Raw genomic sequence first — 15,786 nt, forward strand, 5'->3', positions numbered from 1 at the left:
TTTCTTTTTTGGGTGACTATCTCTTACTTATCTTTAACGTCTTTCCTGTCCCATAGGAATGGAAATGATTCATTTTCTCTCCCTTTTATTTGCAGTCTTTAACAGCTTGCACAGAAGCTGTGTCCTCGTGGCACTGAGTGACATTGTTTTATAGGGAAGTTAGGGCACGTCTTTTCAGTCCTCATTCTACTGCTTAATGCCCTTCAGGCACTATACAATTTTTTATTCTTCCGCTTTTTCAACTTTTTATTTTGTACTGAGGTATAGCCTATTAACAATGTTGTGATAGTTTGAGGTGAATAGTCAAGGGACTCAGCCGTACTTATACACATATCCATTGTCCCCCAAACTCCCCTCCCATCCAGGCTGCCACGTAACCCTGAGCAGAGTTCCATGTCATTCTTTATTTTTAAAAAAGGTAACAAACTGAGATTTGATCAGTTTCAGTTTCTTAATCAGGAAACAACATGGGTCGCCACAGTAGCAGAAGGAAAGGAAACAAGCTGTGAAGACAGTAGTTAGGGGCCATTGCAAAAATCTGGGCAAGCAGTGGAACAAGGGTATAGGGATGAAGAGAGGGATATGGACCACAGGAAATATCTTAGGGTATCCATCCATTCAGTCAATGGTATGGTAGACACTATCCAGGTTGTTATAAGAAAAGGAAGGCAAAAATGGATAAATACGATCCAAAGCTGTAGATGCAGGAAATTGGCTCTGTCCTATGTGGTTGCATAAAATTGATACAACTATGGTAGGGTAATTTAGCAGTGTATATTTTTGAAGTATAAATATGTTTATTTTATTTTTATTATGCATGTAATATGCACTCATTATTCACTATATTGAGGTGAATAGTGTCTCATTAATCAAATGTAATTATTCTTAAATTTTGGCATACTTTCTTCTAGCTTTTCTCAGCTGTAAAACATAGTTGTTTATATATATATATGTTATATTTATTTATACTTATAATAGCTATGTAAAAGTATGCATTTATTTATACATTTACATATAAATTAATATACATGCATATTATATTTATATAAATATTATATATATATAACCAAAAATATGGGATATGCATATTTAAATCTGGATTGCATCCCTTAATATGATGGCATAAGCATTTTGTACATTAGCACAAATATTGTATGATCATCATTTTGAAGATTATATAATCATTCTTAATGTGATTATACTCTAATTTCAATAAACTAGATGCTAAAAATTAAAGAAATGATATCTATTAGCTTTTCCACTTGAGTTATTTCCTTAAAATATATTCACCAAGTAGAATTAATATTTCCAGCACATAAAAAGTTGTATCAAAAGCCATGTGTACCAATTTACACTTCACGCCAGCAATTTACGAGATCTTTTGGCATTTTTGTTTTGTGGTCCTATAGCTGAGGTGTGATTTACTGAGCATTAGAATGACATGCAAAACTAAATCCTTCTGGTGTCTGCACTTTCTCACACTTTTTATCATGATTCACGTATACTTTTTTTTTCCTAATACTTTTTTCAATCAGATTACCTAAAGAATAGAATAATCCTAGTATTTCATCTTCTGTGCTATGCTATGCTAAGTCACTTCAGTGGTGTCCGACTCTGTGTGACCCCATGGACGGCAGCCCACCAGGCTTCCCCATCCCTGGGATTCTCCAGGCAAGAACACTGGAGTGGGTTGCCATTTCCTTCTCCAATGCATGAAAGTGAAAAGTGAAAGTGAAGTCGTTCAGTCGTGTCCGACTCTTAGCGACCCCATGGACTGCAGCCTACCAGGCTCCTCCATCCATGGGATTTTCTGAGCATTTCATCTTCTAGGAGCTTCGTAAACATATTTGTGAAATTTCCTTCAAGCGTGAATAAGTAGGGTTGCTTTCCTGGTGAGAACTGACAGAGTTCTAATATGCTGGATCCTATATTATTTTAAACCAATTTAATCTTCATGAGTCTCAGAGATGATCGTAGCCCTTTCTTCTTTTTATGGCTGAAACTTTGGAGTATTCATTGGAACGAATGATGCCGAAGCTGAAGCTCCAATACTTTGGCTACCTGATGCAAAGAGTTAACTTGTCGGTAAAGACTCTGAAGCTGGGAAAGGAAGGCAAAAGGAAAAGGGGGCAGCAGAGGATAAGATGGTTAGACAGCATCACCAGCTCAGTGGACATGAATCTGAGCAAACTTTGAGAAATGGTGAAGGGCAGGGGAGCTTGGCGTGCTGCAGTCCATGGGATCACAAAGAATTGGACACGACTTAGCAGCTGAGCAATGACAATATACCATAGAGGAGGCTCCCCTGGTGGCTCAATAGTAAAAAATCTGCCTTCCAATTCAAGAGATGCAGGAGATGTGGGTTCAGTCCCTGGATCAGGAAGATCCCCTGGAGAAAGAAGTGGCAACCACTCCAGTATTCTTGACTGGGAAATCCCATGGACACAGGAGCCTGGTGGGCTACAGTCCATGGGGTCTCAAAGAGTCAGACACAACTGAGTAACTAAACAACACCAACAATATGCTCTTTGCTTCATTTGTGCTATGAATGCTTCAATAGTCACTTCACTAAAATAGAAAAATATATTCAGCCCAGTAACATCACAGTTTGCAGCCTAAAACACAGAAACATCTTGACATTTGTCTTCAGTATATTTCAGAGATTTTTCTCGACACACCCCTGTTACTTGTATAAGCTATTTTCCCAGGTCTTAGGTAATAACCTTGGGAATCTGGACTAAAGTATCTTGTGAGAAAAGCCATATTTAAAATTGTCTCTTTGACCAAGTTTGACTCCTTGACTGTCACCACCCATAGGTACATGCATCCCCTTGACTCTCCTAGAATATTCATGAAATAGATTCTGGAGGTGCTGCTCTCATATTCCTCTAAATAAACCTCATCATATTCGACACCATAGCAAGGACATTTGGGGTTCAGCTCCATGACACCCACTGTGTGAGGCATGGACACCTAAAGAAATCTATGCAGTACAGAAGTGCACAACGCATGTGGTAATAATGAAAGAAAATTTTTATGAAACTCTCATCATGTATCCTGGCTGGAAGGCTTCACCTGCATTTAATCATGTAATACTCACAACTTCTCACTGCTCACAGCGAACAATATGATAGCTTTGATCTACAAAAGGAAGAAATGAAGCTAAGACATGCTGTACAGCTAGTCCAAAGAGAATGGCAGACCTAGGATTCAGACTCAGGTCTGTTGACTAGAGGCTATGCTCTTAACCTTCACATTGTGCTTGGAAGGTGTTAAAGAGGATGCACTATGAGAAGAGTAAGAAATTGGTATTTCTTAGGGTAATAATTCAGGCTTCCCTGGTGGCTCACAAGGTAAAGAATCTACCTGCAATGCAGAAGACCCAGGTTCAATCCCTGGGTAGGGAAGATCCCCTGGAGAAGGGAATGCTTGCTCCTTCCAGTATGTTTGCCTGGAGAATTCCACGGACAGAGAAGCCTGGTGGGCTACAGTCCACACAGTCACAAAAAGTCAGACACACTGAGTGACTAAGCACACACACACATACATAGGGTAACAATCTGTTGGAGAGGTACAACTTAAAATGACCCTTAGAGGAGGTTCATTTGTTTCCTGAAGGGTGCCTCTCCAGAGGATGAGAAACAGCAGTTTGAAAGCTTGCCCACTAAAAATTTCAAAATTTCATAGTGACTAAGTAACAAATTATTTTACCAAGAAAGATGACCATGTTATTTTCAAGGGCTTAAGGGGAATAAACATTCCCTAATCCTTATGGAGACCTGTAAAAGCTCCTCATTGTGAGGTTATTCAAGCCTATGTTTTAGCTCATCACGTGGCTTGCAAATCTCTTTCTGTCCACATGGACATGCTTCCTCTTTAAAGATGAAGATGTAAAACAGAAGGGTCTGTGGGACTTCCTGGATGTTCAGTGGTTAAGACTTTGACTTCCAGGGCAGGGGGTGTAGGTTTCATCCTTGGCCAGGGACCTAAGATCCCAAATGCCATGCAGACCCCCAAAAAAGCCAAGACATAAAACAGAAGCAATATCATAACAAATTCAATAAAGACTTTAAAAATAGTCCACATCAAAAAAGAAAAATCAAATAACATGGGACAGTGTGTTCTAGAAGTCTCTATTTGAAGCATTTGAAGTGTTCAAGTGATGTAAATGGTGTGTTTCATGCTGGTGGCTCAGCAGTAAAGAATCCACCTGCAATGCAGGAGACTCAGGAGATATGAGTCTAATCCCTGGGTTGGGAAGATCCCCCGAAGGAGGGAGTGGCAACCCACTCCAGTATCCTTGCCTGGGAAATCCCATGCGCAGAGGAGCCTGACAGGCTACAGTCCATAGGGTTGCAAACAGTTGGACACAACTGAAGCAACTTTGCACACATCCACACATGGGATTATAAACATGTCTCTATGTTTCATACTTGTATATATGTACTTAATTATATGTGTGTGCAACTGAAAATACCATAAAATAATTCTTTTTACATTCTTTTATATTAAGAGCATGGTTTACCAAAGATAGAAATGATACAGGCATTAGTCACTGGAAAAGGCATCTTTCTCCTTTGAAATCTATGACTGGAGTATGGAGTGATGAGCAAGACAAAACACCAGTTAACCCTTACACCTAGCTCTGCCTTCTAAAGGAGAAAAATAAGGGCTGCTGAACACATTCATCTCACTGCCTCAATTACTTGAAGAGGATAATCAGCTTAACACTATAAGGATGATGTTGAATGTGTGTTGATTTTTCTTTGGTATTGATTGCCTGCTTTGACATAGTATTCTCATTATCATGCACTAAGGAACCACCTGGCGCCATTGTCTATCTTAACTATTCACACATCAGGTGATCATTCTTTTTGTGGGTTTCTCCCTTCATTGTCACTGATATATATGCCTAGAACTTAAGCCATGGCTTACTGGTTTAAGTAACATAGTTCATATTTTAAAATATTGTTTGATGAAGACCATACAGTTTCAGACAAAAATCTTCTCTGGCAATCCAATGGTAAATCTTTCTAGAGTGGGTTTTTTTTTTCACATTTTTCTCAAGAAAAGTGCTATTTCATCTTTTTGGTGACACTGTAGTCCCTTCCCAGGTAAAAGTACACATGTAAGTTGTAGGTGCATCACGGCTCACTTTATTTGCATTAATGTCTTTATGTAAATAATCAAAATGTGTGTATATGTTTATTGAAAAGCAATTATAAAGAGAAGTATTATTGTCATAAAGAAGCACATGCTTACTTAGGGCTCTGTGTCTACTTATTCACCTGTCTACCTGCATCAGGCAGGCAATATGTGGTCCCCAGGTAATTAGTAACGGTTCTGCCTGCACTTGGGACCCCTGAGGCCTAGACCTCCCTTTTGCAGCTCCAGCGCCTGAATTACTCATGAAGAGAGTTTCTACAAATCTTGTAATGGTCCTGGTGAGCAGTGCCCCTCAAGTCAAAATCCTGCCAAAGACCGGTCCCAACCAACTCCTGACCTTCAATGTGGAAGTTCAAGAGCATTAGCCTTCTTTGCTTCTTTGTATGTACATGTGCTCAGTCGCTTCAGTCCTGTCGGACTCTTTGCGACCCTATGGACTGTAGCCTGCCAGGCTCCTCTGTCCATGGGATTCTCCAGGCAAGAACATTAGAATGGGTTGCCATACCCTTCTCCAGGGGATCTTCCCAACCCAGGGATCGAACTTGGATCTCTTATGTCTCTTACATTGGCAGGTGGATGATTTACCACTAGCTCCACCTGGAAATAGTGCACATTTTATAAAAGGTTCAACTGTGCTGACTGCCCACAGTCTAGTAGAGAACATCCACACTTCAACTTGGCATTTTTCTTTCCGTGAGCCAACAGAAGCCAAGCCCCTGGGTATCCTGAAAACCCCTGAGTATCCCCAACCCTAACTAAACTTGCGGGTTCAAAGTTAGTCTTTGCCTTCTCACCTGCCATCCAATGCCCTTGGGACTCAGCTTCTGAAGGCCACCATGAGCATAGACCTTCCATCCTTTCCCTGTGTAGCCACACTAATGCGAAGTTCGCAGATTCGCATCTCTCCCAATGCTCTGTAATTTGCCATGTTCACCTCCATGAGTAGCATCACTGCACTGCTTAGAGCTCAAATACCACATCACTTTCCTTCTGCAATAATCCACTTCCTCAACTGACTGATGGTGAGTCCCCCACAGGCACCAAGAGCACCAGCTCATCAGCTTATGGCAGATACTCTCACATGGAAATTAGTCTCTAGCAGTTGTCAATTAGTCTCTAGAGCTGGACACAATTTGGTGACTAAACAGCAACAAACTTCCTCAACCAGAGAAATTTGCAGTTGCTTCTTCATAGAGAAGCCAGAGCTTGCCCTCTCTGGAGATAACAGACTTCAAGATTAAAAGAATGTTGAATTTAAAAACAGAACTGACAGATGAGTTACAGCTCAGAAATATCACTGTGCCTTCTAAACTAGGAGAAATACACTAGTTGTTGAGATATTTGATCTGAAATGGAAATATTTAAGAGAGGACTCTTATTGTTGGTGTACACTATGTACAGTAATGTTTATTATCACATGCTTTCTTCCAACATACAGCGGTCTGGTGACTGCTCTGAAAGTGTAAGTTTTCCCTGCAAAGGAAGAAGCTAGTTCTAAAGAAAAAGTTCTATACCACACATCCCTTCCCCCAAACACACATGCACGCTGTGGTTTTAGGTCTGTTAGGAATCAACCAGGACAATAAGATTTAGAATTTCAGGCAAGCTAATACTATTGCTTTTTTGCTTTATGTTGAAGACCAGTATAACCAATGAATTGACTAATTTTTATTTTCATACAAAAAAATATGGGGCTCTGTGATGACCTAAATGGGAAGAAAATTAAAAAAAAGAGGGGATATACATATACATATGACTGATTCACTTTACTGTGAATTGTAAAGCAGAAACTAACACAACATGGTAAAGCCACTGTGTTCTAGTAAAAAATGCTTTAAAAATGTGGGGTACCTTGGGTGTTTGTAGACATTTATCATTTTTCTTCTCTCAGGTAACCCAGAAACCGGATTTTTAAAAATTTTTTAATTTTTATTTTATATTGGAGTATAGTTGAAGGCAATGCCAAAGAATGCTCAAACTACCACACAATTGCACTCATCTCACTGGCTAGTAAAGTAATGCTCAAAATTCTCCAAGCCAGGCTTCAGCAATATGTGAACCGTGAACTTCCTGATGTTCAAGCTGGTTTTAGAAAAGGCATAGGAACCAGAGATCAAATTGCCAACATCCGCTGGATCATAGAAAAAGCAAGAGGTTCCAAAAAAACATCTATTTCTGCTTTATTGACTATGCCAAAGCCTTTGACTGTGTGGATCACAATAAACTGTGGAAAATTCTGAAAGAGATGAGAATACCAGACCACATGATCTGCCTCTTGAGAAATTTGTATGCAGGTCAGGAAGCAAGAGTTAGAACTGGACATGGAGTGCTTGCTTCAGCAGCACATATACTAAAATTGGAACGATACAGAGAAGATTAGCATGGCCCCTGCACAAGGATGACACGCAAATTCGTGAAGCGTTCCATATTTTTGAACAAAATAGAAAGCCCAGAGATAAATCCACGCACATATGGACACCTTATCTTTGACAAAGGAGGCAAGAATATACAATGGTTTAAAGACAATCTCTTTAACAAGTGGTGCTGGGAAAACTGGTCAACAACTTGTAAAGAAATGAAACTAGAACACTTTCTAACACCATATACAAAAATAAACTCAAAATGGATTAAAGATCTCAACGTTAGACCAGAAACTATAAAACTCCTAGAGGAGAACATAGGCAAAACACTCTCTGACATACATCACAGCAGAATCCTCTATGACCCACCTCCCAGAATATTGGAAATAAAAGCAAAAATAAACAAATGGGACCTAATTAAACTTAAAAGCTTCTGCACATCAAAGGAAACTATTAGCAAGGTGAAAAGTCAGCCTTCAGAATGGGAGAAGATAATAGCAAATGAAGCAACTGACAAACAACTAATCTCAAAAATATATAAGCAACTCCTACAGCTCAACTCCAGAAAAATAAATGACCCAATCAAAAAATGGGCAAAAGAACTAAATAGACATTACTCCAAAGAAGACATACAGATGGCTAACAAACACATGAAAAGATGCTCAACATCACTCATTATCAGAGAAATGCAAATCAAAACCACTATGAGGTACCATTTCACACCAGTCAGAATGGCTGCGATCCAAAAGTCTACAAGCAATAAATGCTGGAGAGGGTGTGGAGAAAAAGGAACCCTCTTACATTGTTGGTGGGAATGCAAACTAGTACAGCCACTATGGAGAACAGCGTGGAGATTCCTTAAAAAACTGGAACTAGAACTGCCTTATGATCCAGCAATCCCACTGCTGGGCATACACACTGAGGAAACCAGAAGGGAAAGAGACACGTGTACCCCAGTGTTCATCGCAGCACTGTTTATAATAGCCAGGACATGGAAGCAACCTAGATGCCCATCAGCAGATGAATGGATAAGAAAGCTGTGGTACATATACACAATGGAGTATTACTCAGCCATTAAAAAGAATACATTTGAATCAGTTCTAATGAGGTGGATGAAACTGGAGCCTATTATACAGAGTGAAGTAAGCCAGAAAGAAAAACACCAATACAGTATACTAACGCATATATATGGAATTTAGAAAGATGGTAACAATAACCCTGTGTACGAGACAGCAAAAGAGACACTGATGTATAGATCAGTCTTATGGACTCTGTGGGAGAGGGAGAGAGTGGGGAGATTTGGGAGAATGGCATTGAAACATGTATAATATCATGTATGAAACGAGTCGCCAGTCCAGGTTTGATGCACGATACTGGATGCTTGGGGCTGGTGCACTGGGATGACCCAGAAGGAGGGTATGGGGAGGGACGAGGGAGGAGGGTTCAGGATGGGGAGCACGGGTATACCTGTGGTGGATTCATTTCAATGTTTGGCAAAACTAATACAATATTGTAAAGTTTAAAAATAAAATAAAATTAAAAAAAAAAAAAAGAAGAAGAACTGGACATGGAACAACAGACTGGTTCCAAATAGGAAAAGAAGTTTGTCAAGGCTGCATATTGTCACCCTGTTTATTTAACTTATATGCAGAGTACATCATGAGAAACGCTGGACTGGAAGAAACACAAACTGGAATCAAGATTGCCGGGAGAAATATCAATAACTTCAGATATGCAGATGACACCACCCTTATGGCAGAAAGTGAAGAGGAACTCAAAAGCCTCTTGATGAAAGTGAAAGAGGAGAGTGAAAAAGTTGGCTTAAAGCTCAACATTCAGAAAACGAAGATCATGGCGTCCGGTCCCACCACTTTATGGGAAATAGATGGGGAAACAGTGGAAACAGTGTCAGACTTTATTTTTCTGGGCTCCAAAATCACTACAGATGGTGACTGCAGCCATGAAATTAAAAGACACTTACTCCTTGAAGGGAAAGTTATGCCCAACCTAGATAGCATATTCAAAAGCAGAGACATTACTTTGCCAACAAAGGTTCGTCTAGTCAAGGCTATGGTTTTTCCCGTGGTCATGTATGGATGTGAGAGTTGGACTGTGAAGAAGGCTGAGTGCCAAAGAATTGATGCTTTTGAACTGTGGTGTTGGAGAAGACTCTTGAGAGTCCCTTGGACTGCAAGGAGATCCAACCAGTCCATTCTGAAGGAGATGAGGCCTGGGATTTCTTTGGAAGGAATGATGCTAAAGCTGAAACTCCAGTACTTTGGCCACCTCATGCGAAGAGTTGACTCATTGGAAAAGACTCGGATGCTGGGAGGGATTGGGGGCAGGAGGAGAAGGGGACGACAGAGGATGAGATGGCTGGATGGCATCACTGACTCGATGGACATGAGTCTGAGTGAACTCTGGGAGTTGGTGATGGACAGGGAGGCCTGGCGTGCTGGGATTCATGGGGTCGCAAAGAGTCGGACACGACTGAGTGGCTGATCTGATCTGATAGTTGAAGAAATGGAGTTTTTTAGTACTCAGGCCTCTATCTTCCTCTACGTAACTTGCAGGCTTCAAGCCAGCCTACGGCTACTAAATAAGCAATGAAAAGAGGGTAAATTTTCATAGAAGGCTCCATCTTGGTCACAAGGACCATGGTAATCCTGAGACTTTCTGAATCTTTATTGTCTATCGGGTGCTTTTAGTGAACTAAGAGCCTCAAATGTGGGTTGCAAGGTGCAACACAAGAAAAAGTACTGAGTAGAAGGTGGTGGAAAGTCTGCTGCATGAACTTGCTCTTCTTTCCTTAAAGCATAGCCTTCTCTTCTCTTCTGTAGAAATTGGTCTTCAGGTTTCCCTGTAGCTCTGACCTGGTTTGTGCCTGCCCTTCTTCCATCAGATGACGAAGGCACCAGGGCAGAGGTTCACTGGGGTTTTGCACATGATGGGCAGAGTGTGTTATGACATCAATGCAGTTAGCTGCCGAGCAGAGGCCCAGGATTCAGGAAGCTAGATCTTGAGATTTCATTCTGCTAAAACCTACCACCAGATATCAAGTCACCTATCATCTGGTTAATTTATATATTCATGTTGCTGAAACAAAACCATCTTCAGGGTTTATCTCTCCAACCAGACTTGCTCCCACCATCAAATCAATGTCAACATACAAAATGAAAACACACCCACCCCAACACAAAGCTTTCTTTCACTTGGCTTCGTAGCATTAATTTATTTCCCCTTTTTTCTCCCCACCTCCACTTTTCCTTAGATTCAAGAAGCAGCTTCATTTCCTGGTTATGTTTCTTATTTGCTGTGCAAATCAGTTATTCTCTCTAAATTTCAGTTTTCAGATGAGAAAAAATGAAAGAAAAAATGCTCGCTTCACAGAGCTCTTGTGGGAATCAAATTAGTGATTTCTACATGAAAGTACTTTAATGAAGGATATAGAAAGTATAAACACCTCCCACAACTGGGAGTACATTACTTCCTCAAATGTGTAGGCATCCTCTCTCCAGTCCAACATCAAAATACCCTTAATGAACCACATTTTTAGTAGCATCCATGGGACCTAGGTGTATTCCCCAATAAATGAGCTGCCTGTTAGTATGTCCAATGGGGACAGAGTAGCTATTTTTCTGATGCTCAGAATTTTAAAAAATTTCTACTTATTTTTATAAATCAAGCCTCTTCCCCGAGCCAAGCTGAACATATTCAAAAGTGATTATTATGCCTTACATTCTGGGCTCCATATTGACCAGCATAAGCCTTTACTTGGATTAGTAACAATGCCGTCAGAAAATTAAAAAAAAAAAAAAAAAGAAGAAGCTGGGAATCTGAAGAGGAATATTGTTGTTATGCTTTATAAAATGAAAAACTGGGTTTTGGATTGTAAAGAGTCAAACCCCTCCCCTGCCTGAGTTATCATGCCAGCCCATTGCTCCCTCTCCTTGCTATTAGCTTCTCATAATGTAAAACATTTCTTCATTTCCAGCAGATAATACTTTCAGTGAAAAGGTAATTTTTGAAGTCTATTACTTGCATTCTTAGAGAAGAGCACAATGTAGCATTTTGTTCTAATATGCCATTGAAATTGTTTGAGTAGGTACACCATAGAATCAAATACAAAATGTCAAAATGGTTTCCATTAACTATGCACATTTGCACTGCTTCCGTTAATGGCTATGTTTTTGTTCTTTTCCTTCATCTTTGCATCTATAAGATGAAACGATTCAATTGATGTAACTGAAAAGTACATTGAAAAGGTAGAGCGCAAATTACAAAAGCATCAAGCCACAATTTCACCCACGTACTTTATTTTATAATGAAGTTTAATAATGATAGAAACTGTCGCTAGATTTAAACATCAGTCATTTCAGCAATTGTAGTTAATGTGAATATCTCATACCGAGTAATGTTTTATAAAAACATGGCAAGGATTGTGTATTATATTAAACTGAAATGTCATAATGAAATCTTAACTAGATGCTGTTATTGTAATATATATTATGTTAAGAGAAATTTACTTCAACTTGAAAAGATAAGTACTATGTTTCCTTCAATATCCTAAGTTCAGATAAAATCATTTTACTTGGAAGAAAGTTTTTTTTTCCTTTCTAGACTTAGCATGAGCACAAATAAACACCTACTACTTATTACAATAGGTGTTGTGTTGATGTATCTTGGTGGTAAATACACAATGAAAACATAATGATTTATTTTTCTTTGATGGAATAGTAATGTTTGAAAGAAATCTGTGGTTTTTATGCAGTATATATATTTCAAACCCCTAAAGTATTTGGGTTGTCTCTTTATCTTGGGAGAGAAAAGATCGTCTTAGAGGCAAAACCCTGGACCCAAACCACACAACCTCGGCTACATGGGGCAGAGCCCAGGGCATTGAGAGGGCAGCTGGCCATGTCTGCCAAGTCATTAACAGCAGCTTTCTTGCTTTGCTTCCTGAAAGTATGGGTTCCTGCTGATGATGGCAAAATAGGCAAGGTAACCTCAGATGAAATCAGCGCCTGAAAACTCTCTCGTTTTCCACTGCCCTCCCACTCTCCACCCCACTCATAGGAGCCTCTGTCCACATCAAAAGGGCTGAGCGAATCTCTGAGGGGACTAGGGAACGTTGCACAACCTCATACCCCCGTGACGAAGGGAGAAGCATGAGTTCAGTTTTCACCTGTGAGTGTCATGTCCTCTCTTGCCTGGTCTAGTAGAAAGGATGAGACGAGAGGTTGCTGGCTTCCCAAATGCTGAATCTGCCTGGAGTCCACAGCAGCCCAAGTGACCGGGAGGTAAGTCACTGGCCGCGGGGCCCTCGTCCTTGGCACACACTTGGGTCAATGTCACCACTGTCGCCTCACAAAGCACTTTTCCCTATTAGTTCTGGTTCCCTGGAGTTCTCTGGCTCACGTGTGCATGTTCACATTTTAACAGTGATGCTACTTGATGAGCTCATTGGATTCCGTGAATCATCCAGGACAATTAGTCCTTGCCACCAGATGGCAGCACAATACCATTCACGTATGGAAAGAGGAGGGGGCGATGGGTTTAAGGGACTTTGGATATGTACCACTCACTAAGCCACCCCCTGAAATTAGACACCATTTCCTTCGAATGTTCAGTACTAATACACTTAAGATAGAGATCTATAACCACGTTTTGTTTATCTATTGCTATGCAACAGAACAACTCAACACAGCCTACTGGCATAAAGGGATAATGAATTAGTATTGATCACAAGTCTGTAGCTTAACTGCCCTCAGCTAGGTTTATCTTCTGCTTCAGAGGATGGAGCTGAGCTCTGATGTTGCACTCTCAGTTGGGGTGATGGCTGGGGCTGGAATATTCAAGATGGCCTCACCCTCCAAGCGCGTCTTACCACTTGATTTATCACAGTTTGAATCTAGCACAAGCTTTCCTACAGCATGGCAACTGGCTTCCAAAAGATAGCTTTCCAACTGGGCACGATTGTTCAGGAGTTTATCAGGCTCTGCTTATATCTCACCCGCTCATGTTCTGTTGGCCAAAACAAGTCAAGCGTCCAGCCTTATGGTCAGCATGAAAGGATTCGACTAACAGGAGGTAGGAGAATCAATGGGATGGTCTTACCATAGGTCCATAAAAGGATCCACAGCTCTGCCAGCACAAAGAATCAGAAATCTCCCCAAAACTGATTTGCATTAGAAATGTCATAAATTCATCTCTTCTTTTTTCAGTAAATCATAGATAAGGCAAATGGTATTGACAAGCTTTAAAAGTGTCAGAAAAGTAGACCATCTGGCTGCTCCCCACAATGCTTGCTAGAAGGGATAGTTCCTGGCTCTGGCCTAGGGAGGGCAGAGCCCAAAACTCTGCTTTGAAGGGCACCCATTATTGGTCAAGCTAAAAGGGAACACTCGAGCTAAGTACACTTACAAAAGACGACATTATCAACCAGATGTAATTTCAACAGTTTACAAAGACAGACCTACCTGGCTGATGAAAGGAGGCTATTTGCAAAACCAATCCCTGTAGATAAATTTCCCTCAGGAAAACAAATTATAAAAGCAGAGGTTGCTTTATGAATACAAATTTGGAACAAGAAGAGCTGGATAGTCTTGCAGGATATTTCCATTAAGGCTGATGAATTGTCTTTCTACGCTCCACAAACATCTCTATTTTAAGAACTGACTCGTTCCGTTGAATTACAGCAACACTGCCTCTTAATAAGACTAGAAAAACACTGATGTAACATTATTTTCACTAGCAAGGATTATGAACAGGATGAAAGTCAAAACTTTTTCTCAACATTCCGTGTTACATAAAATCAATTGTTCATCCAAGATAATATTCATATTTATTATGCATGACCTGGAAAGCATTGTTGACATATACTGTTGATTCAGTAATGAGTGTAGTTCCATTTTTAATCTGATAATCCCTCTAGCTAACAGGTTGTCATAGCCAAATGATATTTTATAGTTAACATCTGACAATGACTGAACCTAAGGATGATATCCATCAACAGTTCTAAATTTGCTTCCCAGTATCAAGATCAAACTGAACAGCAAAGCCTTGTATCCTCTAAGACTGTCCATTAAATTCATTTACATATAAAGTTTATATCTTCTACAAGTGTAACTGATATACATTGCCATTATTTCTGAAATTTCAGTAAAGTAGAAACAAAATTGGGGAAGAGACATTTACTGAGACTCTTCTGTATGAGTTAGTGTTTCTGTTTGGGCATTAAGATGACATATACATAGTCTGATGGCCTTCCCAGGTGGCTCAGTGATAAAGAATCCACCTGCCAATGCAGGAGACACAGGTTCGATCCCTCGTTCTGAACCTGGAAAAGAAAATGGCAACCCACTCCAGTATTCTTGCCTGGGAAATCCCATGGACAGAGGAGCCTGGTGGCTACAGTCCATGGGGTCGCAAGAGTTGGACATGACTTAGCTACTAAACCACCACCACCACAATACATAGTTTAAGAAATAAAATATGTGAATTCTACAGATAGCATTTCTTTATATGAATGCTGTAGGCCAAACTCTTAAAATCCAAGTTTGATGAGGGGAATTCAATTTTTTCATGATGATCGTTCTTCCTCCTGTGACAGAATATTCTTCATTAAATTAAGCATGGGATTAAGCGATTCATTAGATGAGGATGGAAAAATAGTCAATCATATATATTCAAATATATATACACATAAACATAGAAATATTCAACCACATCATATTGTAAAACAGCCTTGTCTCTTTAAATATTAACTCTCTTATGTCAATATTAAAATGCCAGGTCTCAAAGGATTGTTATTCAAAACTCTTGCAAGAAATGTATTTATATGAGCATTTACTGATTATTTATCTTGACTGCAGTAAGTGGCTCTACATTTGGAATCACATTAACTATTTTTGACAGCAGTTCTCAAACTCACAACGAAACATCTCCCAGTTGACTAGTTCGCCATCATCTCAAACTCAACATGTTGGGTTGAAATTAATCAACAATGTTCCTGATGTGCTCTGAGAAGTGTTAGGGGGTTCTCAGAGCCACAAGAAGCTGCAGAGTCAAGAAGGATAGAATTCAAGACTCTGCCAGCTTCTTCAAGCAGAGAAATCTGATTTATATGATGGTTTCTCCTCAAAACTTTGTAGATTTTGATAAAAGGGACTAAATGTTGAGTACATGGTAAGTTCTCAATAAACATTTATCCTTTGTTCCCTTCCCAAGTGATCCCACCCCAGGATCTGGTATAACTTGC

At 39.9% G+C, this 15,786-nt stretch overlaps 1 non-coding gene across 1 annotated transcript; it reads left to right on the forward strand.

Annotated features, from left to right (window-relative positions):
* The first annotated feature begins 7,492 nt into the window (after window positions 1-7,492).
* Window positions 7,493-7,599, forward strand: LOC129627446 (U6 spliceosomal RNA). The gene has a single exon (XR_008702597.1). It is a non-coding gene; the product is annotated as a U6 spliceosomal RNA (small nuclear RNA).
* The last annotated feature ends 8,187 nt before the right edge of the window (window positions 7,600-15,786 follow it).

This window comes from Bubalus kerabau, chromosome 14 (genome assembly GCF_029407905.1).
Source record: "Bubalus kerabau isolate K-KA32 ecotype Philippines breed swamp buffalo chromosome 14, PCC_UOA_SB_1v2, whole genome shotgun sequence".
Classification (NCBI taxonomy): domain Eukaryota; kingdom Metazoa; phylum Chordata; class Mammalia; order Artiodactyla; family Bovidae; genus Bubalus; species Bubalus kerabau.